Source organism: Mytilus trossulus, chromosome 1 (assembly GCF_036588685.1).
Source record: "Mytilus trossulus isolate FHL-02 chromosome 1, PNRI_Mtr1.1.1.hap1, whole genome shotgun sequence".
In the NCBI taxonomy this organism is placed as follows: domain Eukaryota; kingdom Metazoa; phylum Mollusca; class Bivalvia; order Mytilida; family Mytilidae; genus Mytilus; species Mytilus trossulus.
The window spans coordinates 98,085,681-98,097,777 of record NC_086373.1 but is presented as its reverse complement, the minus strand read 5'-3'; the positions used below and the strand labels follow the sequence as shown (position 1 = coordinate 98,097,777).

General features: G+C 33.3%; 1 pseudogene; it reads right to left on the bottom strand.

Annotated features, from left to right (window-relative positions):
* Positions 1-4,771: 4,771 nt before the first annotated feature.
* Positions 4,772-11,080, bottom strand: LOC134692666 (cis-aconitate decarboxylase-like; annotated as a pseudogene).
* Between the last annotated feature and the right edge of the window lie 1,017 nt (positions 11,081-12,097).

Genomic DNA, 12,097 nt, shown 5'->3' with positions numbered 1-12,097 from the left:
TCGAGAGTTATAATCCCCCTTTTTATAATAGAAACATATGACTGGGATAAAAAAAATATTACTTTCAGCAAAGGAGTAATTGAAGGATTTTTTTAATTTATAATAAATGCTTATTTTTTTTTCTCTATTGGAATTTCCTTAAATGTTTTTTTTTTATATCTTGAAACAATTTGTAGTGAACACTGTAAGTAATTTCTTGTGTTCATGCTATTTAAAGAATAATCTATTTCTATTGTTACGAATAACAATGGACTTTGTTTGCGGGATGTAGAAGCAGGGGTTTCCAGAAACCCCGCTTGTCACAGCCTGTGGTCAAAATCCATTGTTATTCGTAACAATAGATCTATTAGACATGTTACGAAAATGTATATTCACGACGCTGAGGTTGACAATTTACACTTTAAATGTGGGGACTGTGCACAGGCACTTGTCTCCAAAAAAAATTTCAGGTATATAGGAATTTTTTTTTTGAGACAAGTGCCTGTGGGACTGTGTCACAACACCAAAGAGATTACCTGTGTATACATTGTATTTTATCTAAAAACTGCATTGATCCATTCGCAGGCAATAACGTATGGAACGAATATTCAATAACATATATATTAATAATTTCCATTATATTTTTAAGTAACTATAATAATACTGCAAAAAATGGGGGGAGGGGGGGACGTTCATGTTAATGCAGTAGATGTGCGGGGCAACGAAGATACGGGGTACATACGTGTGTGAATTCTTTGGCGAGCCCTTAATATATCTTGCAAATAGTCTTAAGTATTATAATCTGTTGTATACCAACTCGTGAATATATATGTAACGATCATTTTTATATAGTTTAAAAAAACAAACAGTGTATATAACAGTGTTCATTTTTTTTTATATAAATAAGGCCGTTAGTTTTCTCGTTTGAATTGTTTTACATTGTCTTATCGGGGCCTTTTATAGCTGACTATGCGGTATGGGCTTTGCTCATTGTTGAAGGCCGTACGGTGACCTATAGTTGTTAATGTTTGTGTCATTTTGGTCTTTTGTGGATAGTTGTCTCATTGGCAATCATACCACATCTTATTTTTTATATGTATTTTGATCCAGTTGTTTGCCCCCTAAATTGTTATCTAACGGGGTCTGTTTTAAAACAACTAAAACAAGATTTCAACTTGAGGCATGTTGCACTATATAGAAAAATTTCGCCCGGTCATATAGCTTCGAAGGCATGTATTTTCTTTCTTTATTTCCTCCCAACTTTGTCTCAATTTCGAAAGTTTCAGCTCATTTAGTATTTTCTGTATAATAGTTTGTGATTGATTGATTGTTAGTTGCTTAACGTTCAGTGGCAAATATTTCATGTATGTTTAGAACAAAAAGAGGTTTGTGTAAAATATGACTCGCTACTCATCGGTTGAACAACCCTGCAGAGTTTCAAAAGCATTGCACAATGACTTAAGTTTGCATTTACATCTTAAAACCACCGTATGCAGATATTTTGTATTTCATAAATTCCTAAAACATTTGTGGAAATTCGCCAACCGTTTCATCAGAAAATGACAATAAGAAAACAAAGGGCTGCGCTTTAGCGCATGATACGCCCGTTGCTCTTTTAACTTGTCTGTTATGCTTTAAATGAATTTATATGATCAACTAGAAATAGTGTGAGCCCTGTCAAAGACCCCCCCCCCCCCCTAGAGCTCAATAGATATAAACAATTTATCAAAGTTGCATAAAATTTTGTGAAAGTGTTAGTTATTGTCCCAAAATTGGAAAAATCTCCCCTTTTTAAGCATAAAAATTCATAACACGGAAATGTAAAATCTGAAATTTATAAAAATTGAAAGGGAGCTTACATCAATAGATATAAACAATTCACCAAAGTTTCATGGAAATTGGTGAAAGTGTTTTTGAGTTATTGTCCGAAGTGTGGACGACGGACGGACGGACGGACGGACGGACAACGGTATACCATAATACGTACCGTCTAAAAGACGACGGGCGTATAAAAAAAGTGACACCGATGACCAATGGGTCTTTCCTGCTAGGAGTTTCTCTAAAACAAATATGTTTTTTTTTTAAAATTCAATCTGTTGAATGGGTACCTATTACTACCCTACGGAGGTACCAGTTGGGTTTTTTTCAGGGAGAAGGGGAACTAGGATTAAATTTGAAAAAAGCAGGACGGGAGTTTTGAGTTAAGACAAGGCAGAATGAGTATCTTGGAAAAAAAAACCTAAAATTTAACTTGCTTACTATGTATAATATTATCAATCTATAATTGAATGAACTTGTATAACCCTCAGCCCCCCTTTTTTCTAGACCACCCACTCCTACGCGCGTACACCTTTTATGTCTTATGACAGGTTTTAGCCAGCAATGATATCACAAAAGCAATTGTCGTATAAGATGTTAAATACATAATTATGTTCTAGATAAATGTAATTTGAATTAACCAAGACGCACAGGATTTAAATTTTACCTATTTAAATCTATAATCAATGTTTTGACACCGTCCCCAAATTTTAAGTCTAATTTGTCAACCTCAGCGTCGAGAATATACCTTTTCGTAACATGTCTATTCAATTTACACGTGTTTCAAAAATAGAAACTATGAACTATAACAATAGAGCTGGGGTGTAAGATTAGGTGAACGTTCGTCTATAACGCCCATAGATCACGACGTCCTTAGTATAGACATTTAAACTGTGGGGTCACCAAAGGTTCTCAACGCCTAAATAAAATAATTCGAAATACTAATCATGAATTTGTGTTTTGAAAAAAGAATGACTTACTGGCTTTAAAAATTGCAGTGCATATTTTGATTGATTATCTTTTTCGGACGTCAACGATATTTAACAATTGCGATTGTCGAATAATGTCATCTTTTAACTTTTTTATCTGGTCAAAAAAATTATTTTAGAACGAATGCATAATCCGCTTTCAAAAGTTGTGCAAATACATAACATATAGACAAAATATACTTCTGCCCTGTCTTTTTCGTACTTGAAAGTTATTGGATAGTAAGAAAGCTATTTGGATTAAACCTTGTAAAATTTGCATGCATTTACGGTATTGTATTGGTAAAACTGTTCTGCTATACTGCTACTACTTTGTGAAAAACACTTGGCAACAGAAACGCATTCATCTTATTAATATTCAAATCGACCCAATTTACATAGAAATGGACGACTTCATGCATTTTGTGATCGCAAATAAAATATTTTCCGGACCATACGCGTATGGTCCAAATACTCATACGGCCCAAACGCATACATGATATTCTGTGCGTTATAGGTCGTCTATTCATTTTTTTCTTTCTTTTGAAGATGAATTGGACGTCTTTCTGTGAGTGATTATTTGTTTTAAATACTTTAAACCTACTTGCAAATAATTAAAAACCAAGACTTGAATTAAATGTCTAAACAAACCATGATTTTTTAAACATACATCACATCCATTGAAAGGGCTAAAATTCGCCAGGTCTTTCATTTCAACTTAGTGAGTTGACAAAAGTAATATTGCGGACCATTTTCTAATTTGTATGCGGTATCCTTATTGTTTTTCTCTCGCTCAACTTTCGTGTTTGTTTTTACATGCCAAGACCTCTTGGAGCTTACATTCTATAAAGTGTGTATTTTGCTAACGCCTGTTGGTCACTGGAAAGAATTTGTATTATTGTCTATCACACCACACATTCTTTTTTGTACATGCAGTTATATCTATGATAAGAATGAGAATTGAATTGTCATAGAGACAACAACCCAACCAAAGAGCAAAACAAGCCCAAGACAACATGTATTCGTATCACGGGAATTGCTATAAAAATATCTATTTCAGGTTAATAGTATAAGGCCATACTCAAGTTGAAAATAGATCTTGTCGTCAACTTTTGCAACCAGCTTCTATGTTTCTATAATGCACCGTTTTTCTTTTTTTGGCCTCAACCTTTCCATTGGACAGACAATTTGGTTTTCGACTATTTTTAAAAGATGCATTTATTTACAAAATCATACAGAACGCATTTTTTCCTCCTGTCCCAAGTGTTGGACTTAAGAGCCAAGGCAAATTGACAAATATCTGAATGAACGGATCGATTTATGGTTTATAACAACAACAAAAAAATGATTTTTTTTGTCATCTGGAACTCTTCACAAACAAAGCCCACATGGTTAGCATTGAATAAATAGAAGGTCACTCTTAAATGATTTTGTTCTCTTAATCAATAAAATATTTTTTTGAAATAACGCAGGTCCCCATTACTTAAAAGTTTGGTATTTTTTTTACATGAATAAATTTTTTTTATCGTTATTTACTGATATCAGCTCTGAACATTATCATTCTTAAAAGTGAAACTGTAGTAAAGTGATGGTAAAAAAAATATTTAAAACAAATTGCTTAAATGATTTGTGAAAAGAAAGTTTCATTTTATGTATCAAAATGTGTTAACAAGTGATTATTTAAATCCCCACTTGAAGGCCTCTGATGGACTGAGTGAGCATAAAATCATCGCCAACGACAAACAAGTTATAGGTGAATTTTTCAGTATAATTACTAACAAACGTTTTACCGTCGACCACACTGTTATAAATTTAATTCTATATATACACCGTATATCGATGATGGTGCAAAATAAACATCTCCATCCAATAGAAGAAGTTTTTCGTGGGGAAAAAAATGATTGGTTATATAGGGAATCACTGAAGATTGACTGATTCATTATTTGTTTATGATAAAACTAAATATTAAATGTGTATGCCTAATGCACTCCAAACACAATTATACAATCTGATACTTAAACAAGTTTATTATAAACCAACAAATTAGTAAAAACACAATGAAGATAGAAATAATTCATGTTAAAAATATAATATAATAATGGTATAGTAAAGGTTTCGAAATGACACTGCATACAACCATTTTCATTTTGGTTCTTTGGAAAGTTGAACCCCTTATTTATATAATATTTGAGATAATTCATTAGCTGATGTAGTTTTGTTCATGCTACTCACTAGGTTTATTATATTATTCCTAGTTTCACTTTTCAAAAAGTTTGTATTTTTAAGGAATTTATTTTGAACGTCTTTATCGGTTAGAGGATAACGCCAGTGTCCATATGGTGTTGAACACGAGCTCTCAAACAATGCTCCATCTTTTAGTTGAACGATCACTTTGACATACATGTCTGCAAAAGAAGGAGTATTGTCCTCAGGGGTTTCGATTACCGTCTTTTCCAGTAGGTTGAATACAGACTGTCGTTCTCTGTATTGTTGTCTGAACGTTTCAGGTGTGATAGTCCCATCCAACAGCGCCGAACAGACAGTAAATTGGAACGAATGTCTGCCTTCATGTTCACTGTTTGGAATCTGTCGGTTTATATACTTAGATTTTGGTGCTATAATTTTGATGCCTTGAATGTCATTGAAAGAAAAGTTACCCATTTTATTTTGTATTTGTTCCCTCGCAGTTAGTGCAGCATCAATTCCCCAATGCATGCCTAAATGACACGGATATTGTTTGATTGCGATATCTTGATCATGCAGTAAGACGTTGTCAGCAGTATCCAAAATATTGATGAGTCTTTCAGGGTCATAATCTTCATAAAAAGCTCCAAAACCTGAATCTATGTCAAGAATTTGGCTATTTCCTTCAATTCCCTTTTCTGCAAGAAGAGCCGCTTCCAGACCAAAACGAGCAGACTTTCCAGAATGTAGTGGTTTTGTCATTGTTCCAGCATTGGCCATAGGTGCTCCGGCAAATGATGCAGCTATGGCCATAGCGTGTCTGCACTTCCATGTACCTAAACCCAATAATCTTGCTGAAGCAGCAGCACTCCCCATTACACCAACTATTGCAGGAGGATGTAACCTGCAAAATAGTGGTTTATATATTTAGTGTGCATATGTAATTTATATTTTAGTCTGTTTAAAGAGCACTAATACATGTTTATGAACATATTTTGCAGACGAAACGTCAATACATTAAGCCTGGTATGTATAGACATGATAACATTTTTTTCCAATTGAAGAATGATTTTAAAAAACCCGAATCGATATCATTTCACAGGAAAAGGAAATATACACTTTACAAATCAAAGTACTTGTTGGATTATATAATTATATTGAATAATACCATTTATCACAGATTTGAAGAAAATCTGCAACATTGTGCATATGTAACACAACCTGTAAAAATTGATAAATAATTGTCAACTATTTGTGTTTTGCTTTTTGTTTGTTTATCTAGTTGTTTTCCTGATATCTCCTTTTTTATAACTTTAAAACATTAAGCGTAAAATACAGTTTTTGTGATATTTGTTAATCTATTTATTTACGTTTATTGAGTTCATAATTTTTGTGCACAGACAATGTACTACCTGTTAGGAATATTCCGAGCATTAGCTGAATACTTAGTAAAGCTCCTTGGACTTGAATACCAATGTTAAACGCCACCAAAACATCCTGAAGAGTAGGCTGGAGAGATTTAGGTAACGAGTCAGCCAAGGCCATTATGGATGGTAAAACTGGGCCACTTGGATGTGTTGCTGGGTGCCATGTATCGTCAAAGTCCATAGTATGAGTACTACATCCATTCAAATATGCAGCCATAGGTGGTGACATTTTTAAATGTTCTGTTCCCCAAACTAAAGCTTTTGCATGTTTACTAACGCCATGTGTTTCCATGGCGAATTCTCTGAGTGTGTCTGCAATGTCAGTTTGGGAACCAATAAGACCAACACCAATTGTATCAATCATCATGCGTTTACTTCTATGAATCACCTTATCTGATAAATCATCATACGAAAAGTCAGCCACATGGTCAGACAGAAGGGTTGTAAGGTCCTGCAGCGGATATGCTACAATAAGATAAGAAAGTCAAAATTTATACTCTCTGTGACTTGGTTGAATCATGGAAGTATTATATTGACAGGAACTCCAACAAGCAGACTTCAAACGTGTATAGTGCGATGCCGCAAAATCTTTAAGTATCTGTTAATTAACTCGACATGTCTTATGGATGCATGGGGTCCTATCAAATTTTTGGAACCTCGCGAAAGATCGTAATTACGGAACATACCGAAATAAACGGATGTGTACTTAATTGTCAAGGAAATGACATTAACTGACAGTGTGAATGACAAATATGTCAATATTTACGGGTTTTGCTGCTTAAAAACAAATAAAAAAGAAATGAAACGAAATTCTGGCAACTGTTTTTAACACATAGAAAAAAAATATAGAAAAAACCTGAGGAGTAAAAATACTCAGAAGCAATACACATTTAAGTATAAGTACAAATGTAACAATCAATCTTAAAATAGTAGGATTTTTTATTCATAAGAGGGTCGTTGGCTAAGCACGCGTAACTGTATATTTTAAGCTTGAAAATCATAAAATTTGTAAAATAAACGGAAAAGTTATCAGTAATAATTATTGATATTTCGAAACTGTTTAGCTTTTTTAAAAACACACCAATAAATTTAAATGTGATTTCCATGATAAAAAAAATAACTGCTCAGACCCAATTATAGTGATCGTTCTTTAAATGCATTCAGAAATATTTAAAGCCATCCGTAAAAATAAATCTGTCAAACTTCAGAATATTCTCGGACTAGATTGAATGTTAAGATTTGTTTACAACGAATTATCATAAAAGGTGTAAAAATTAATCTGATTGACTCGTAATAGCCTGATATTGCTATATAGAGGATATCACATGTGTGTAGTTATTAACATCTTTTAGTCTTTAAAATATACTAGAACACACCCGCGAAATCGCGGGCATATACAGCTTGTAAACTGTTGTAGGATGATTTTTTGTAAAAAATATTTTGACTGGAGAATTTCATATAAGGTATCAAAAAGCCCTCCGTTATGTGTTTCCTTTCTGTTAAGTTCGATTATTTTTTTTGTTTTTGGCCTTATGCCACAATTATTCTTCCTCTTTGGAACAATGCATTTTTTGATAAAAGTCAAATTAAATTAAAAATTTGCACCGCTTCAATCATGAAACAAATGAAGCTGCTTACATACCATTATTATTAGATAATAAAATGTGCTTGTAGAACAATCCATCAGTGCTTTTCCATTTGAAAGCCCTATTAAAATGCCAATGGTAGGATTTGAATCTCGTATAAATGACTAACGCTCATTTGAGGGGAGGTCTGAGGGACCCTGATTCTGAAATCGCGGGCTTAAAAACATGAAATCCCGAGATGTGTATTTTAACGAAATTCATATCCCGACATCCCGAAATAAAAAAAAATTATTCCCGCATCCCGTAAAATTCAGTTCCGAAATCCCGAGCTTAAAAGCACCAGATCCCGACGTTCCTAATAAGTCTTGCCTCCCGCTAATCTCTACCCTACTTTCATTTTGATCAAATCACTACTTTCACTTTCAACAATAGATTTGTATGCCCCATTCCTCCGTTCGTTTGTAAGTTCGCCCTTCTGTCCGGCTTCAGGTTAAAGTTTTTACTTTCAACAATAAATTTTCAAGCCCCATTTATGGGAATTATATTTTCTAGTTTGTTCTTCCGTCCGTCTGTCCCGCTTCAGGTTAAAGTTTTTGTCGAGGTAGTTTTTGATGAAGTTGAAGTTCAATCAAATCGAAACTTAGTAAATATGTTCTCTATGCTATGATCTTTCTAATTTTAATGCCAAATTAGATTTTACCCCATTTCACGGTCAAAACATAGCAAATTATAGTGCCGATCGGATGTGGTATCTGTTAACTATGGACACATTCTTGTTTTTCATAGGGCCTGTGTCGTTAAATATTAAACAAAACATGATAATTTAGGCTATGTCTGTGTCGTTATTTACGTGACAATAAGTGAATGAAAAAAATGATTGTGTTTATTTTCACATCGGCTGGTTCGTTGCTTACACTTGGGACAACATATAACGATTCAGTCAATGTGAAAATGGCTTGCATGAATCTTAAATAAAACATGATAATATAGGCTATGCATGTGTCGTTATTTACGTGACGATAAGTGAATAACACAAATGATTTGTTTATTTTCACACGGCCTGGATTGTTGTTTACACTTGGGACAATATTCTTATAAAACGATTCAGTCAATGAATCTTAAATAAAACATGATAATATAGGGTATGTAAGGGAGCTACCATTTGATTTTTAGGGGGGGGGGGGGGGGGGGGCTAGGATGAAATTTGAAAAAAATAGGCAGGACAGGAGTTTTGAGTAAAAAAAAAGGCAGGATGAGACACTTGCAAAAAAAAAAGTCAGGACGATAATTTAGGTAAAAAAAGTCAGGATAAACTAAAAAAAAAAAAGGCAGGACCGAACAGAGTGAAAAATAAAAAGGCAGGACAGAGATTACAGCTAAAAAAAAGGCAGGACACGGCCACATATCCGGACTTCTTTTTTTTCCGTTTTTCTCCCAAAATAACCGAAACTGAATAATCATAAGAATGGATGACAAATGCGACTATACATGGTACCTATTGGACATACAGTTACAATGATCAATTTATTGTGGAAGGAGGAGAAGCGACACCCAAAATGAGGTCTTCTCGTTTAATAGTATAGATTTGATCAGTAAGTTAATATCATTTTACGATATTTTACGATAGAGAAAATCATATATCTTTGCGTTACACTCGATAAGAGTTTACGATCTTTTACTTGAAATTTAAGTTATCTGGCGCCATCTGGCACACTTCACGCGCATCACATTATTTTCTGCTTACACGCTACTACAGACTCATTTAATTTTTATAACACGATATTTTCCGATTTTCTTGTTATATTGATAAAAATATATCTTACAAAACTAAAAATAATCTTAACTTCTTTCCAAATATAGTTAATTTTCTTTTGTCATTCTGTGAAATGTGGACCGATTTTTTAGATTGTTTCACCTGTAGTTTTTATTTATTGAACAGAAACAGGTGTCGTTGTCCATGTAGCGATTCGCAAAAAGCCACAGGAGTTTCCGTGTTTATTTACATTGGTAGGTAGACAAGCCCATCGATAACAGATCACGTGATAAGATCAGTTTCTGTAAACTTTACAGGCGACAGCGGCATCGCAGATACCCCACAAAGGAGTTATCACGAACTTGACAAACTGAGTCGGAAGCTTTTATTTTCTTAAAGAAATCAGTGGGATCCGAATGTGCTAATTTTTCGTTGGAGTTCCTGTCAATATAATACTTCCATGGTTGAATGAATAAAATAGTTGTATTAAAATTTTGAACGGAAACATAAAAGCTACAAATTGAAAGAAGAAGAAAAAAAGAAAAAAATAGCAAATTATATATTTCTTTCCTACAGAAAAACGATATCAAACAGATGACAAAACTGAACTGAAATGAAATTTACTTCACATAAACTTTCGTTTATTTTTCAATTGCGTCTAACCTGAATATCTCTGTACACCATTTTTATAAAATGCTGTTGTCGACTGGTTTCTCCTGAGTGCATGTAATACAGTACTATTCCCGCATCCAAGTACTCGTGTTATCTGTCTTGCAGTAGAATACTAAAATTTGAATAAAAACATCTTCTTTTCATTTTCTCACTTTTGATGATTGAAATAAATAAGTTTATTTTAAGTACAGATACAGCAGTGGAACAGGTGATTCGAGTCTAAACTTGATGGGAGTGGATTAAGCAAAATATGTGGGTTTTTTCGAGAAAAAAAATTAATACGATGTATCTCCCGCTAAATCTCTTAAACTCAATATACTCTTTGCAGGCAACATTTTATTGGTTTTACTTTTTGTTTTGTTATGTTTCTTTTTATCTTTTTTGTTGTTGAAATCAGCCAAAAAAAATTCTTACCTCGACTTTTCCGAGGCAAATACACACTTTCGCTTCGTGCACAAAAATATGACTCTGTACCTTTACCATGAAACAAACGGTTAGAAAAAAAATAACAAAAATCACGTATTAAATGTTCTTAAACAACTAATGATCACTAGTCGACATTTACCTTCATCATCAACATCAGAAGTCATATACAAAACATTTATTCATGGTTATTCTTTCTGTTTATATACCAGCTGATGGATAAAAACAATCGGAAAGAAGGAATTTCCATTTACGATGTCATCCTCTTGGAAAATTGTCACGTGTTGACAAATATCCTACACATGAGTATTGTTTTCCCGTAATTGTACTATATTTGTGGATTTTATTTTTTGTAAATCAAAAGTTATATAGAAATCATAGTTTAGTAATTAATTGAACATTAAAAGAAAACCACACAGCTTATGATATATATGTAATTTAAGGAAGGAAATCCTTTCTTAACTGATCACTCACATGTAAAAGGTTTAACCGTTGGTTTATCACAGTTATATCGCTGGTCAATAAAAGTGCTTTGTTTTTCAAGGAATCTTTACAACGAAACAAAATCACATGTTCTTCTTAAAATAAAAGTAAAATTGTAACCCAATTCTTATGCCACATCTCTGATGTCTTGTATACCAATGGTCCGAATAGTTGAAATTTGGATATTTTACATACGGGTCAACAATGTAACAACAGTCCTCAGTAAGACATACCACCCTTGCAGAGCACACTATTTTGACTACGATCCGACCAGTCTTTGCTTGTACTCTTAAATGTTACTAGAACACACCCGTTTATCGCGGGTCCGTGACTGAATTAAAGTATATAACTATGCGCAAGCCTTATTTTAGTATTAGTATTGTCATCTGATAAAGTCATGCTGATTATAAGATACATAGTTTTCTCTGCTTTCAAATCTTTCTGTTTGAACCCATCATGCGAACTGGAACTTATCAATTATTGATAATATTAATTATTTGGAAAACAAAAGGTCCTGGAATGGAGTATTTTTTAATCAACAGCATTGTCCTATATTAGATATAAATATTGAATTCTTTGATTCGCTGTTTTACGTCATGCCCGCTAACAAATTGAAAACTGTACCTATAGATACGCCTTATTTTAGTCCAGATTTTTAGTATTCGTATTGTTATTTTATATATGTCTTAGAAAGTCTAACTGATTAAAATACTACAATAGGTAACAATTTGACAATTAAGTAGTGTCAACCCTGTGATTATGACCCGTGTAATACTATATAGCATATTAATCCTGAATACACCGTTT